The following is a 16529-nucleotide window of genomic DNA, read 5'->3' as shown; positions in this document are numbered from 1 at the left end:
CCAATCATGGCTCACTGCAACCTCAACCTCCTGGGTCCAAGTGATTCTCCAAAATAGCTGGAACTGCAGGCGTGTGCATCACACCAGCTAACTTTTGTATTTTTTGTAGAGATGGAGTTTTGCAATGTTGCCCAAGGTGGTCTTGAACTCCTGGGCTCAAGCAATTCTCCTGCCTTGGGCTCCCAAAGTGCTGGCATTACAGGCATGAGCCACCACATCCGACTGACTTTAGTAATAATTTAGTATAGAAAACTGTGAACGGTTAACTTTTGTGTTTTCCATGTTTTCCCCCTTTTACCCTCTAGAGCCTTGCAACTTAAAGTGTGTTTTTTGTACTAGCAGCATGGCCACCGCATGGGAGCTTCTTAGAAATCCCCGCACTCTGGGAGGCTGAGGTGGGCAGATCACCTGAGGTCAGGAGTTCAAGACCAGCCTGGACAATGTGGTAAAAACCCGTCTCTACTAAAAATACAAAAATTAGCCAGGCATGGTGGCTGGTGCCTGTAATCCCAGCTACTTAGGAGGCTGAGGCAGGAGAATCGCTTGAAGCTGGGAGGTGGAGGTTGCAGTGAGCCGAAATCGCAACACTGCACTCCAGCCTGGGCCACAAGAGTGAGACTCCATCTGAAAGAAGAAAGGAAAAGAAAAGAAAAGAGAGAATCTCAAAACCTTATGAAATTCGAATCTGCATTTTAACAATATATCCACATGATTCTTATGCACATTAAAGTTTGAAAACATAAGCCCTACAGCCTAAGTTGCATAAAAGCAAAGCCTTTGTTGGTTTTGTTTAGTGATGTGCTTGCAGTGCCTCAAACAGTGCCTGGCATTACTTGGAGGGGCTCAATAAATATTTGTTTAATGAATGATTAAATAAGAAAACGAACTAAGGCTTGCATGTTAAAGATGAATTTGAAGATGGGAGTTACCTGTGGATTATTCTCTGTACTTTATACACACACACACACACACACACACACACACACACACTTTAAATTAGAGAATGTTTTTTGTATCCTTACCTCATCAGCACAACCTGAAAAACTGGCTGCAAGTTGAACTATTTTCCTGGCCATTGTGAAAGGATACATCCAGGGAAGAGGTTAAAATGAAAAAAAACTGGGATAAGATGGGAGAAGTTACACTCAGTAACTAGTGTCAGAAGTCACACCTCTTCTTGGGAACAAAGGGACCAAGATTCAGAGGGGAACAACCATGTAGGAACCTAGTAGGGACCTAGGGAGAGTTGCCTTTACCATGAGTAGCACAGACCTCCGAAAAGATTCCTGGGTCCAGCTTTGGCATAAATTACTTACTTTTTCCTAAGGCTCATTCATACCAAATAATGACCTAATAGCCTTAAGATTTTGAGGGTGCCACATAAGCCTCCAATGTTGTTGAGTTATCCGAGCGAGGAGACCACTATAATGACTGAGATTAATTTTCCTCCAGCCTCATAATATGTGAACCAGGTTTAATTTCATGTAAGGAAAATAAAGTACTATGATATTTCCTATTTTAAAATTACTTTTAAATTTTTTATTATCAACATTTCAAATATCCACAAAGGGCGAAAAGGAAAAATTACAATGAACCCTCATTATCCATCATCCATTTTCAAGAATTATCAATGTATTATCAAATTTGTTCCATTTATATTTCTCACTCTCATTATATGCTAATTTTTAGCAGCTTTATTGAGGCATGAAATATATCAAATTCATCCATTGTAAGAATACAAGTTAATGATTTTCAGTAAATGTTTACGGATGTGCAGATATCGTCACAATCCAATTGTAAAACATTCTCATCTCCCCCAAGTCCCCTTGTGTCTTTTTGCAGTCGTTCCCTGCTTCCATCCCCAACCCTAGACAACCACTGATTTGCTTTACGTTCATAAATTTCCCTCTTCTGGATATTTTATATAGAGAGAATTATATATTATGCAGTCTTTTCTTTCTGGATTCCATCACTTAGCATAATATTACTGAGGTTCATCCATGTTGTAGCATATGTAAGTAGTTCAATCGTTTTTACTTCTGAATATTATTCAATTATATGGATATACCACATTTGTTTATGCATTCTCCAGCTGATGGACAATTGGATTGTTTTCACTTTGGAACTTTTACATTATAATAATGCTATGAACATTCATTAATGAGATTTTTTGGTACATATTTTCATTTTTTCTTGGGTAGATAACTAGGCATGGAATTGTTGGGTCATATGGTAACATTTTAAAACTGAAACCTGTTTTCCAAAGTGGTTGCACCATTTTACATTTCCACCAGCAGCGTAAGAGTTCTAGTTTTTCCACATCCTCCCCAATACTTGCTTCTGTCTCTTTTTTATTATAGCCATTCTAGTGCATATAAAGTAGTATCTCAGTGTGGTTTTAACTTGTAAATCCCAAGTGACTAATGATGATGAGCATCTTTTCTTGTGTTTATTGGCCCTTCATATGTCTTATCTGGTGAAATGTCTATGTAAGTATTGGCCTCATTTGTTAACTGGGTTGTTTGTCTTCATATTATTGAGGTGCAAGAGTTTTTTGTGATATATTCTGGAAGTCTTTTATCAGATAAAAATTTTCAAGTTTTCTCGAAGCAACCTGTGGCTTGTCTTTTCATTTTCTTAATCATGTGTTTTGAGCCCGTCTGACCATGGGTGGTTACAATTTCTGCTTACTCAGTAGGTGCAGGGGCCTCATTTAGCTACATTTAGTTTATTTGGCTAAAATAAATGAGTAGAAAACCAATTTCAAAGGAAACTTTTCAACCTTTACTCAGCACAAAGATATGCATCTGAGGAAACCAACTCTTGCCCAGCTCTGGCTAACAGGATAACCCAGACAGTGGATCATAGGGCTTCTCATGAGGGCAGAAAAGTAATCCCAGAGGGAGGCCTGCCGGGATTTTGAGAGCAATTGAGTTGAATCTGTAGATCAATTTAGAGAGAATTAACATATTCCATATGGAATTTCTCACCACTTATTGAGATCACCTTTTATTTCTATCACCAATGTTTTATAATTTTCACCGTAGAAGTCTTATGCTTCTTTGGTTAAATTTATCCCTAAGTATTTTATTCTTTTTGGTGCTATTATGAATGAAATTGTTTTCTAAATTTCATTTTCAGATTGCTCATTGTTAGTATTGAATTACAATTGATGTTTGTACACTGATCTTGTATCCTGTGATCTTGTGAACTAATGGATTATTTCCAGCAGTTTTTAAAATGTATATTCCTTAGGATTTTCTACATACAACTATGATTTTTTTGTACTCGTGTTTGTGGAGTAAGATTCATGGCAACCTAATTTTAACTTAAACAAAATAAGAATGTACTCAAGATTATTCCTATTACAGTGGTGCCTGTGCCTAAGGAGCAGGGTAGGAGAGACATCATCAGGGCTGTGCTGGGAATTGGGCATCATCTGCCACCTGTCCTATCTCTTCTAGAGCCATACAAGACAGCTTTGCAGTTGAGGCTTTTGTCAAAATGTGCCCACTCCTATAGGAATGTGTCAGAAGGGGGAAATCACTCAGAATTGGTGCCTTTGGAAGATTGCTTGGCCTGAAACATGACCTTGGGGAAGATTCTAGGAAGACAGAAGAGATCTCCAAGAGCAAAAGCAGCATGGGAAAGAAACAAAAGAGACATAGACCTGAAGGCAATGCATCAAAGTGTAAGAAGAGGCGTCTTCTCCATTTCACAGAGGGCCTAGGAGATGTTGCAAAATCAGCATTTTGAGTCCTGCAGAGTGGCCAATTCAGAGATCAGATAAAGGCAATGAAAACGGAGACAGCATGGCAATAGATAATTGCTGCTACAAAAGTGGCAAAATCCTTGTGTTGTAATATAATCTAATCTCAGTACATTGAGTTAGTGTGTGTAAAGCACTTAGCACAGGGTTTGGTTAATAACAAGTATTTGATAAATGGTAGCTGTTTATATCATTATTATTATTACATTTTCAGCTAAAATTAGAGGCATTCTGTGATTCCTTACAGTCAATATTTATAATGTGACAGGCAGTTTCTTGCTCAATTTTTATGGTCATCTCAGAGAAAATATCATGGGACTCAGGAAGTAGATAAGGCAGCCCAGGATAGAGGCAAATTTCAGAGGAGAACGTGATAAGAAAGAAGACAAAAGAAACAAAACTTTGTATTAACCACCCACAGCAATCAAGACTATGAAGTGCTTGTGGAAATATTAATGGATATGTCTGAAATGCATACATTTGTATGTGTGTGTTTACAGTCAGAAAATCTATTTCAAGCTAATTGCAGTCATATTTAATTGCATCTTTTACTTATAATTATCAGATGAAAATATAAACTCCCTTCTCATTGTATTTGAAAACCTAATACTGGATGTGCCTGCCAAAAGGCAGACCATTGTGTGGCCAGGGACTGCAGCCTGAAGGGCCCCAACAGAGGCAGTTTCAAAATGAGCCTCTCCCCTCTACTCCCCTCCCCTGGGTTAGTTAAGGGTAGAGTCATCTGATCCTGCATGGTGACAATATGGCTGGCTTAGGGAGTCATTTAATTCACGTGGCTACAACATATAACTCAGGACCTGAGTAAAACTGAAGCTTTTCAGACCCTACAAAGCATAGGAATCTGTATCTGGAGAAACCACTTCTGTCTGTCCTGCTCTGCTTCTGTGCTCCAAGTAACCCAAAGACAAAGCCTGGCCAGTAGGATGTTCCAGGAAAGGGACTCCAGCAGCAGCCTAGATGCAGTCAGGAAGCAAGAATGCTCAGGTGTGACCAGGCACAGTGGCTCAAACCTGTAATCTCATCACTTTGGGAGGCCAAGGTGGGTGGATTGGAGCCCAGGAGTTCGAGACCAGTGTGGCCAACATAGTGAGGCCCTGTCTCTACAAACAATTTTTAAAAATTGGCCACACCTGTAGTCCCAGCTACTTAGGAGGCTGAAGTGAGAGGATTGTTTGAGCCCAGGAATTTGAGGCTGCAGTGAGCCATGATCACACCATTGTACTCCAGCCTGGGTGACAGAGCAAGACCATGACATACACACACACAAACACACACACACACACACACACACACACACACACACGCTCAGGTGGCCAGTACCTCCAGGGTAAATGGCCTGTGACAGGTAGCTGAGGCTAGCAAGGCAACATCTGACCTCTCAGTTTTCTGCTTCAAAGCAGATAGACAAACCCAGACCCAGCAGATAAAGAGAACCCTAGGTTGATGCAGGAAGCAGTGAGCAGTGAATGGGATGAACAAACTTTTTTTTTTTTTTTTTTTTTTTTGAGACAGAGTCTGGCTCTGTCACCCAGGCTATAGTGCAATGGCACGATCTCGGCTCATTGCAACCTCTGCCTCCCGAGTTCAACCGATTCTCCTCCCTCAGCCTCCCAAGTAGCTGGGATTACAGGCTCCTGCCACCATGCCTGGCAAATTTTTGTATTTTTAGTAGAGGTGAGGTTTTGCCATGTTGGCCAGGCTGGTCTCGAACTCCCAACCTCAGGTGATCAGCCCACCTTGGCCTCCCAAAGTGCTGGGATTACAGGCATGAGCCACTGCGCCCGGCCGGAATGAACAGTCTGGAAGCAACTTTGCCACTAGGGAAGTGAAGTTATTTCACTTCTGTGAGCCTCTGTTTCTGCTTCATAAGTTGGGAATAGAATAATTCCTACCTACAGGATTGTATCCAGGATAAAAAGAACATGCTCTAGAATTTTTTTTTTGTTTTGTTTTGTTTTTTGAGACGGAGTCTAGGTTTATCACCAGGCTGGAGTGCAGTGGCGCAATCTCGGCTCACTGCAACCTCCACCTCCCAGGTTCAAGCAATTTTCCTGCCTCAGTGTTCCGAGTAGCTGGGATTACGGGCACGCGCCACCACGCCCAGCTAATTTTTGTAATTTTAGTAGAGACGGGTTTTCACTATGTTGGCCAGGATGGTCTCAATCTCCTGATCTCATGATCCGCCCACCTCGGCCTCCCAAAGTGCTAGGATTACAGGAGTGAGTCACCACGCCTGGCCTAGAGTGGTCTTTATGAGGTCTAAGCACTATACAAAGAGGGACCAAAATCATAGATAAGCTGCCTCAAAGTTGCTATATTTAAACATGACCCAGATCATTTTTTTATTTTTTTTATTTTTGAAATGGAGTCTCGCTCTGTTGCCCAGGCTGGAGTGCAGTGGTGCAGTCTCGGCTCACTGCAAACTCTGCCTCCTGCGGTCAAGCAATTCTCCTGTCTCAGCCTCCTGAGTAGCCGGGACTACAGGTGCCCGCCACCAAGCCCAGCTAATTTTTGGATTTTTAGTAGAGACGGGGTTTCACCATATTGGTCAGGCTGGTCTCGAACTCCTGACCTCAGATGATCCACCCTCCTCGACCTTTCAAAGTGCTGGGATTATAGGCTTGAGCCACCACGCCTAGCCCATAATAATATTTTAGTGGCCAAAAGCAGGGCCAATTTTCTCATTGACATTTTTCTTAAAAAGATAATTTAAGCTGTAAGAATGCATATTTTATTTTCTTAGAATTTTATGTTTTATGATTTGTATGAAGAGTATGGTTCATAAACCTTTCTCTTTTTTTCCTGAATGGGTCCCTGTATAAAAAGATGTTTGTTTTTTGTTTTTTGTTTTTGTTTTTGTTTTTTTTAATCACAGCTCTAATTGGTTCCCTGGTTTCAGTCTGACACTCTGAGCTCTGTGCTTCACACCACTGCCAGCCTGCTCTGGCTCAAAGGCAAATCTGAGGTTGACTCCTCTTTTTCCCTAACGACCCATATCCAATCACTCAAGTCTTATGGATTCTGCCTATTTAATATCTCTCAAATCCATCCATCGCTCTATCCCACCTGACATACCTCCATTTTAATCACTATCATTTCTCACCAGAAACTAATGAACCAGCCACCGACACGGTCACTCTTAGGAGTCCCCCTGTGTTACTCTTTTACCTCCAATCCTTTCTCCACACTGCAGCTAAAAAGGATCTTCCCAAAGTGCAGAATTTATGATGTAACTTTCAGCTGGAAACCGTGACTGTCAGGACAATCCAGATAAAATCCCCCACTGTCATGCCTGCTTCTTCATGTCCATCCTTCAGGTTCAGGGTCTGGCTCAGCTCCCTTGCCTCCCCTTGCACCACTTCCTCTATTGCACTTTCCACTCCAGCCATTCCTCACTCTGTAAGAAGCTCCGATGCCATGTTCTCACATTGCTTGCCCTATTGCACATGCTGTTCCCTTTACCAGGAAGACTCTTTCCCTTTAGCATTTTGCACAACCACTCCTTTCACATGCCCACTTCCCCTTTGCAGTCTCATTATTGCCATTGCCTCGTCTGGGAATCCTTCTCAGGACCCCTAAGACTGGGCTAGATGCCTTTGCTGTGTGTCTTCACAGCACTTCCCACACTCTTGCACTTATCTATCTGCACTTGCTTTTGCCCATTTGTTGCTGTAGCTCCTCAGCTGGACTCTCGGCTTCCTAAGGCATGCATGGATCGTTGCCCTATTATAGCCCAATAGTGGATGTTGTGTTCTCACACAGATTTCTCCTAATCTCCCAGCTACTAGGAATAGCAATTGCTGATGGTTCAAACCATATCCCTCACTCAGCATTGCCTGGGCTTCAAAAACCTGCCTTGTCCAGGACTACAGTCCTTCTCAAGGAGGATGTGCCACCAATGACTGGATGGCATGGGCATACAAAGCCCTGGCATGCTTCCCTCTTTGGGACAACTCTAAAGAGTTATTTCAGCTCTAGATCTCCTATTAGGACTGGACAAGGTCTCAGTTGTAACTGCATTAATCATCAGTTCTCTCCCTGTCCAATTCTCTCATCCTCACTTTCTTTCGGGTGCACCGCTGAAGAATACTCCCTAATAAACCTTCCACATACAATTTACTATTCTCAGTCTCAGAGTCGAATGTCAGGGAACCCAATCTAAGGCGTTCCCCACTGCTCAATATAGTCTTTGGCATATAGTGGGTGCTCAGAATATATGTGACATAGAACAAATGAGCGGATAAATGCCTTTCAAGGTCAGCTCTCAGCGGGGGAAACTTGTAGTATTCCTGTTTTCATTTCTAGTGCCCAGCATACTGCCTACTGCTTACTTGTCTGAATAGTCCTTCAAATGTTCTTTACATGACTAAGGAAGCAATCTTTATGAGGCATATGACTCTTTTACCATCAGGCCCAAAGTGATACATGCCAAAAGCATTGAAGGAATGTAATATTACTCTGCATAGGCCGGGCGCGGTGGCTCACGCCTGTAATCCCAGCACTTTGGGAGGCCGAGGCGGGCGGATCACGAGGTCAGGAGATCGAGACCATCCTGGCTAACATGGTGAAACCCCGTCTCTACTAAAAATACAAAAAATCAGCCGGGCGTGGTGGCGGGCGCCTGTAGTCCCAGCTACTCGGGAGGCTGAGGCAGGAGAATGGCGTGAACCCGGGAGGCGGAGCTTGCAGTGAGCCGAGATTGCGCCACTGCACTCCAGCCTGGGCGACAGAGCCACACTCCGTCTCAAAAAAAAAAAAAAAAAAAAAAATATTACTCTGCATAATAATGAAATCTACTGCCTTCAAAGGAAGAAAAAGTTATGTTGTAAATTACCAAGTAGTTAGAAAATACTTTGCTTTTCATTAGGGTTTAGAGAGACTGTGCCCTCCCTGAGGATTAAAATCATTTTAGAGCAAGTCATGTGCTGTTCTAACCAATCTAATAGTTGGGGTTGTTTTTTTTTTTTTTTTGGTGGGGGGTACATCTTCAAGAAAATCTCCAAAGAAATCTACCTTGGGGTTGTGACCAGCCTAGCCAACGTGGTGAAACCCTGTCTCTGCTAAAAATACAAAAAATTAGCTGGGTGCAGTAGCACACACCTGTAATCCCAGCTACTTGGGAGGCTGAGGCATGAGAATCATTTGAGCCCAGGAGGCGGAGGTTGAAGTGAGCCATAATTGTGCCACTGCACACCAGCCTAGGTGACAGAATGAGACTCTGTGTCAAAAATAAAACAAAGAAAGAAGGAAAGAAAGAAAAAGAAAGAAAGAGAAAGAAAGAAAGAAAGAAAGAAAGAAAGAAAGAAAGAAAGGAAGGAAGAAAGAAAGAAGAAAAGAAAAGAAAAAGAAAAAGAAAAGAAAAGTCTACCTTGGGTGATACATGCATACCTGGATGCTGCTGCAGAACCTGCAGAACCAAGAACCTTCATCCTGTACCATTCTGCAGCTCTCGGGTTATCAAAAGAAATCACTGATTATTTAAATAAAAACCACAGGATGTTACTCTAGTGATCTGAATTTAGGAAACTGTCTTAATGTGGGAAATCACAGTGGGACCTGGAATGACTCAGTGGGTAGGTATTGAAGTTTTCCAGGATATGAACAGAGTTTTACCGGGAGTGTCTGGAAGATAAGGCTCTCTGGGATAGAGGGGCAAAACCAGTAAATGGCAGTGCAGTCAGGTCCAAAACTGTGGATGTGTTCAAAGAGCACCCATGTAGTGAAGGGTTGACTTCTCAGTCAATGCACACACACACAGGCAAACACATTTTTGGACCTGGGGAAGTTATATTTTTAGTACATGGTTTTTAACATTTTTTATCCTGTGAAGCAACACCCTTTCAAAATTAACCAGTCCTTCAGGTTTACAGCAACATAGATGCAACTGGAAGCCATTATCTTAAGCGAAACAACTCAGACACAGAAAGACAGATCCTGCATGTTCTCACTCTTAAGTAGGAGCTAAATAATATGTACACACAGAAGCAGAGTGTGGAATGATGGACAGTGGGGACTTGGAAGGGAAGGGGATGGGATAGGGGTAGAGGACTGGAGGTTGCTTGGTGGGTGCAATGTTCATGGCTCCAGTGATGGGTGCACTGAGGTCCCTGAGTTCACCACAATGCAATATATCAATTTAGCAAAATTGCACTTTTATCCTATGATTTTATACAAATAAAAACAAACAAATAGGAAGAAAAAATGAATAAATAAAATCACCCAGTCCTTCAGTAAAGAAAGCTACATATATGTATACACACACAAACATAACGTTGATTTTCTGAAGTGGTGGTTCTGGGAGGCTGAGGGTTAGAGAGTCAAAGAGAGAGAGAGAGCAACAGCCTACTGAGCAATGACTTTCTGGACTTTCACCTGTTAAGGTACAATACAGTGAGTAGGGGCCTCATCACCAAGTGAGAAGTGCCAGGGAAGAGACATTAGTGATAAGAAACAGCTTCTAAAATGACAACCCAAGGGAATTTTATGACCTGAAACCTGTGCTTGCCCACAACAAGCCCAAGAGAGAAAACCTCTTGGTTATATTACCTCTCCTTCAGGAAGACTCACATTGCACATTAGCATATCAAAGTCACCATGAAATTCTATTAGTAAAGGAAAAAACTTAACTTTTTTTAGACTGTATTCTCTAAAACATGTCTATTGATATGTACTCATATCTGTGGGACCCCCACATGAGAAATGCGACACAGACAATTGAAGGGTTTTGTCTGAACAATGGAGCAGCATAATGAAAGGATATTCTTGAGGATTTATGTGGCCACTGGACACAAGATAATTTGGAAGTGAGAGTACTGGCCCGGTTAAGGGAATGCTACAATGTGTCGATTTCGGTTCTTATCAGATGTAGAATGAGGACACTGGCTAAGGGACAAGAAAGGGAGACCCAAGAGAGCAATTGTTGAGGAAAGAATTGACTGGATTTGGTCACTAACTTCTGTACTGATGGGGAACAGGGAGGACTCACGTGCTCATAAGACGGTAAAGCAGGAAATGACTTCTAGAGATGATCTAATTTGGCAGTTTTCAAACCTTTATGTAGCCACAGGAAAAACAACAAAGTTTCATGGAGAAACCTGAAGTATAGAACAGAAGAAAGGAGAAGGGTTGTGGGTGTGTTTTAACAAACGATGGAAAAAAGAAAGAATGAAGGAGAAATTCCTGTCCTTAACATTGTAAGATTTTGGTTGGGAATGATTAAGGCAGTCTAAATCTGAAAGAAGCGCTTCAAGATATAGGCTTAACCATTCAGGCATTATTTCTCCCACCCGCAAAGTATTCCTGGACAAGTAAGTTTCAGAGGCAGGAGTATTTCAGATGAATAACTTTGGAGGCCTTGATTGGTGTAAACACCCAGAGTAAGGTGGTTAAAAGCTGCATCCTACGGTTGATTGCTTGAGAGCAATTCCTGGCTCCATCAAGCCCTCCATGTTAATATCTAAAAAATTATTTAACTTATCTGTGCATATTTCAGCTTCCTCCTCTGTAAAATTGGGATACCAATTGACTGGGACCCATTTCCCAGGGCTATTGAGAAGGTGAAATGAGCTATTTCATCTAACTTGCTTAGCCCAATGCCTAACACAAGAACAAGCAATACATTTAGCTATTATTTAAGAAGGGCTGTTGGCCAGGCGCAGTGGCTCATGCCTGTAATTCCAGCACTTTGGGAGGCAGATGGGTGGATCATCTGAGGTCAGGAGTTCAAGACCAGCCTGGCCAACATGGCAAAACCCTGTCTCTACTAAAAATAAAAAAATTAGCCAGGCATGGTGGCAGGCGCCTGTAATCCCAGCTACTTGGGAGGCTGAGGCAGGAGAATCGCTTGAACCTGAGAGGCAGAGGTTGCAGTGAGCCAAGATCGTGCCATTGCACTCCAGCCTGGGGGACAAGAGCAAGAAGGTCTGTTATATACCAAGCACTGCTAGTACTAGAGAGGTACAGTAGAACAGGATACTATTTAAGCTTCCAAGTAATAATCAATTTCATTTACTCCACACTTATTTTATTACAATAATTTTACATATGTGGCCTCTTGTGCTGATTCAAAATACTTCCACAAATTCTTATACACCCTCTTCAAAAAGTGAAGCCTCAGCAACCAAAACAAAATGGACAAATGCGATTACATCAAGTTAAAAAGCTTCTACACAGCAAAGGAAACAATCAAGAAAGTGAAGAGACAACCCACAGAATGGGAGAAAATATTTGCATACTATCCATATGACAAGAGATTGATAGCCAGAATATATAAGGAGCTCACACAAATGTGTAGGAAAAAAATCTTATAATCCAATTAAAACACAGGCAAAAGATCTGAATAGACATTTCTCAAAAGAAGACATGCAAATGGCAAATAAGTTTATGAAAGGGTGCTCAACGTCATTGATCATCACAGAAATGCTAATCAAAACTACAATGAGATATCATCTCACCCCAGTTAAAATGGCTTTTACCCAAAATACAGGGAATAATAAAGCTGACGAGGATGCAGAGAAAGGGGAACCCTCTACACTGTATGTAAATCAGCCAATTTGAAAAACAGTATGGTGGTTCCTAAAAAAAAAAACTAAAAATAGAACTACCATATAAACTAGCAATCTCATTGCTAGGTGTATATCCAAATGAAAGGAAACCAATATATTGAATAGATATCTGCACTCTCATGTTTACTACAGCACTATTAGCAATAGCCAAGATTTAGAAGTGTCTGTACAGCAACAGATGAATGGATAAAGAATATGTGGTACATAATACAATGGAGTACTCTTCAGCCATAAAAAAGAATGAGTTATTGTCATTTGCAACACCATGGATGGAACTGAAGAATATTATATTATGTGAAATAAACCAGGCACAGAAAGACAAACATCTCATGTTCTTACATATTTGTGGGAACTAAATATTAAAACAATTGAACTCATGGAAACAGAGAGTAGAATGATGGTTACCAGAGCATGGGAAGGGTACCAGAACAGGGGAAAGTGTGGATGGTTAATGGGTACAAAAATATGGTTAGATAGAATGAATAAGATCTACTATTTTATAGCACTACAGGGTAACTACAGTCAACAATAATATTGTACATTTTAAAATAAGTAAAAGAGCATTATTAGAATGTTTCTAACACAAAGAAATGATGAATGCTTGAGGTGATGGATACCTCAGTTATCTTCCTATGATTATTATGCATTGTATGTCTGTATTAAAATATCACATGTATTCCATGAACATAAACACCTACCATGTACCCACAAAAATTTTCTTTTAAAAAGTGGAAGTTAATTCCCATTCCCTTGAGGGTTAGACTTGGTGGCTTTCTTGTAGCAAGTAGAATCGCTGGAGGTGACAATGCATGATTTCCAAGACCAGGTCATAAAAGGTACTGTGGCTTCCTTCTTGCCCCCTTTGGGTCACTCTCTCTGGGGGAAGCCAACTGTCCCTCTATGAGGACAATTCAGCCAATCCATGAAGAAGTCCATGTTGTGGGGGCACCAAGCCTTCCTGCCAACAAGCAACACTAAGTTTCCAAGTGCGTGAGACAGCCACCTTGGAGCAGATCCTCCAGCCCCAGTCAAGCCTTCAGATGAGTTCAGCCCTGGGTGACATCTTTACTGTGACCTTATGAAAGACACTGAGCTGGAACCACACAGCTAAGCTGCTCTCATATCCCTTGAGCCACAGAAATTGTGTGAGATGATAAATGTTCATTTTAAGCCGCTGTTTCAGTCAGAGTTCTCCAGAGAGACAGAAGTGATAGGATATATATATATATATATATATATATATATATATATATATATATACACACACACACATACCTGGTTATATATATATATTGCCTGGTTCAAAAAAATATATATATATATCCTATAGATATATATATATAAATATATAGGATATATATGTATATCTTTTAGTTATTTTAAAATGTACAATACATTATTGTTGACTATAGTCTCCTCTGTATGTGTGTATATATATATGTGTGTGTGTGTGTATATATATGTGTGTGTGTGCGTATATATATATATATATATATATACACACAGAGGTGACTATAGTCAACAATAATGTATTGTAATTTAAAATAACTAAAAGATATACATAAATATATATATATATATATATATATATATATATATATATGCAGAGAGAGAGGAAAAGAAAATTATTAGAAGAATTGGCTTACTAGATTACGGAGGCTGAAGAGTCATGATAGGCCATCTATGAGCCGAAGAACCAGGAAAGCTGGTAGTGCAGCTTAGTCCCAGTCTGAAGTCCTCAGAGCCAGGGAAGCTGATGGTGTAATTCTCAGTCCAAAGCCAAAGGCTGGAGAGCCCATGGGTCCACTGGTATAAGTCCTGGAGCCCAACAGCTGGAGAACATGGAGTTCTAATGTTCAAGGGCAGGAGGAGAAGAGAGGGCAGCTCTAAGGGGAGCTCTAGAAGACAGTGAATTAGCCCTTCCTATACCTTTTTGTTCTATCCAGACACCCCACTGATTGATCGGTGTCCACCTACATTAAGACCAGATCTTTCCCACTCAGCCCACAGGCTCACATGCCAATCCCTTTTGGAAACACCCTTACAGACACACCTGGGGCAACCCAATTATTGGAATCAAATCCCAAACCACCTGGGTTTCCCTTTCAGCAGATGATGGACAGGCTCAGTGCCTACTGAAGCCGTGGTAATAAATAATGCTTTAGCAGCTATCTGTGTATCTCTTCATCCAGTCAAGTTGACATCACAAATGAACTATCACAGTCACTAAATTTGGGGATAATTTGTTGGACAGATAGATAACTTGCCCTCAAAAAGACCTGGTGAGGGATATTGTCCATTTTATAGATGAGAAAACCAACGCCAGAGATGTTAATCCTTCTGCTTTAGTTCATCCTGCTGGTTTGTAAAGAGGCAGATTTTAAACTCTGATCTATGTTTCCAGGGTCCAGGGTATTTCTACTGTATCACTGTGTGGAATCAATTAATATATCCAGCACACGTAAGGCAGCATCTATAAGAAACCACAGCATCAGGGAGGATTTTTGCGTGTCTGTTATTGTCTTTTATTTTATTTATTTATCTATTTATTTATTTATTTATTTATTTATTTATTTATTTATTTTTTGAGACAGAGTCTTACTCTGTCACCCAGGCTGGAGGGGAGTAGTATGATCTTGGCTCACTGCAACCTCTGCCTCCTGGTTCAAGCAATTACCCTGCCTCAGCCTCCCAAGTAGCTGGGACTACAGGCATGTGCCACCATGCCTGGCTAATTTTTTGTATTTTAGTAGAGATGGGGTTTCACCATGTTGGTCAAGATGGTCTCGATCTCCTGACCTCATGATCTGCCCACCTTGGCCTCCCAAAGTGCTGGGATTACAGGTGTGAGCTACCATGCCTGGCCTATTGTTGTTGTTTTCTTGAGACAAGCCCAGAGGAAGAGAATAAGGAACCTCTAAGCATCCATAGAAGGATTCTACAAGGAAGGCAGAGATGACCTTAACAAATACACCACCACATCACCAAAGATACCTAACAGATACTACTCTATTAGCATTTAAAAGTGTGGGGCAAAAATTAGCCAATAATTTTCCCCAGCCCCACAAGGTTCACATTTCCAGCTTTTAGGATCCCTGAATAAAACTAGACCTTGCAGAAATACCTTTTGAATGCCACATTTTTCACTAAAAGTTATCACAGGCTAGAAAAGGCCAGTCAAAGGTGAAACCCAGGGCTGCACCATGCTAATACTTGCCTTATCTCACAAGGCACATCTTAGGTGTGCTGTGTCCTTTCTCTCCCAGCTGCGATCTAAATTATCTCCTAGGTCCCATTTTTCTTCTACTTCTTTGAGTTTTCAGACATTAGGACTGAGCCCTAGATCATGCCTTCAGGTTTATGAGGACAGTCATCTGTCATCAGCACCTGCAGAGCCTTTTGTCTTTCTCTGACTGCATGAATTCCTCAGACTCTTACTTTCTGACAACTGATGGACTTTTCTCATCTCTAACCACAAAAGCCCAACTCCATTCTTTCTTTGTGCAACACCACAACATGTGGGGTTTTTATTCTCCCACAGGGAGAACAAGAAAGCATATGGCCTCCTAAAAAGAAAAGGTTCTTTATGTTTTTGGTCCAGCCTCTTTCCTTTATAAATTTCCCAGTCTCAGGTATGTCTTTATTAGCAGCATGAGAATGAACTAATACACCTTGACTTTTGGATTGGCCCTGTGACTTGATTCAACACATGATGTAAGAGAAGGGAAAGTGCTGCAGTTCTGAGACAGGGCTTAAAAGCCTTGCATATTTCCTTTTTCTCTCTTGCTCCTCTGCCGTTAGCTGCTGCCCCTTTAGCCTGAGGCAGAGTTCCCCAGCTTACTCAAAAACCTGCAGTGAGGAGCAGAGCTGCCCCAGCCTCCTTGACTGAAAGCTCAGCCACCAAGCCAAACTGAGCCCAGAAGAACAGAAATCTCTCCCCACCACATCCTCCAAAAACAAAAACAAAAATCAAACCACCAACGAAGAACCTTGGCCTGAACCTGGGTTCTAGACATTGTTCTGCTATGATGTGATCCTGGCAAACTTTTTTGGTTTTCTGCCTCAACTGTGAAATGATAGGACTTAGAGTAACTTGCCTCTAAGTCCTTTCTGAACAGATTCTAGGTTAGAAAAAAAAGCCTACTTCTAAGAGTATAAAACATTAACACAAACAC

At 41.2% G+C, this 16529-nt stretch overlaps 1 long non-coding RNA gene across 5 annotated transcripts in view; it reads right to left on the bottom strand.

Annotated features, from left to right (window-relative positions):
* The window catches only part of LOC109027953 (uncharacterized), a 285826-nt gene that overhangs the window by 262053 nt on the left and 7244 nt on the right, over positions 1-16529 (bottom strand). For 3 of the 5 annotated variants that reach the window (XR_008668114.2, XR_008668115.2, XR_008668116.2), the window contains exon 3: positions 10776-10884. The exons of the other annotated variants lie outside the window; for them this stretch is intronic. This is a non-coding gene — a long non-coding RNA (uncharacterized lncRNA). The remainder of the gene's footprint in view (positions 1-10775; positions 10885-16529) is intronic. 5 annotated transcript variants of the gene reach the window in all.

This window comes from Gorilla gorilla, chromosome 7, assembly GCF_029281585.2.
Source record: "Gorilla gorilla gorilla isolate KB3781 chromosome 7, NHGRI_mGorGor1-v2.1_pri, whole genome shotgun sequence".
In the NCBI taxonomy this organism is placed as follows: Eukaryota; Metazoa; Chordata; class Mammalia; order Primates; family Hominidae; genus Gorilla; species Gorilla gorilla.
Note: the sequence above shows the minus strand (reverse complement) of the source record. Positions and strands in the feature narration are given on the sequence as shown.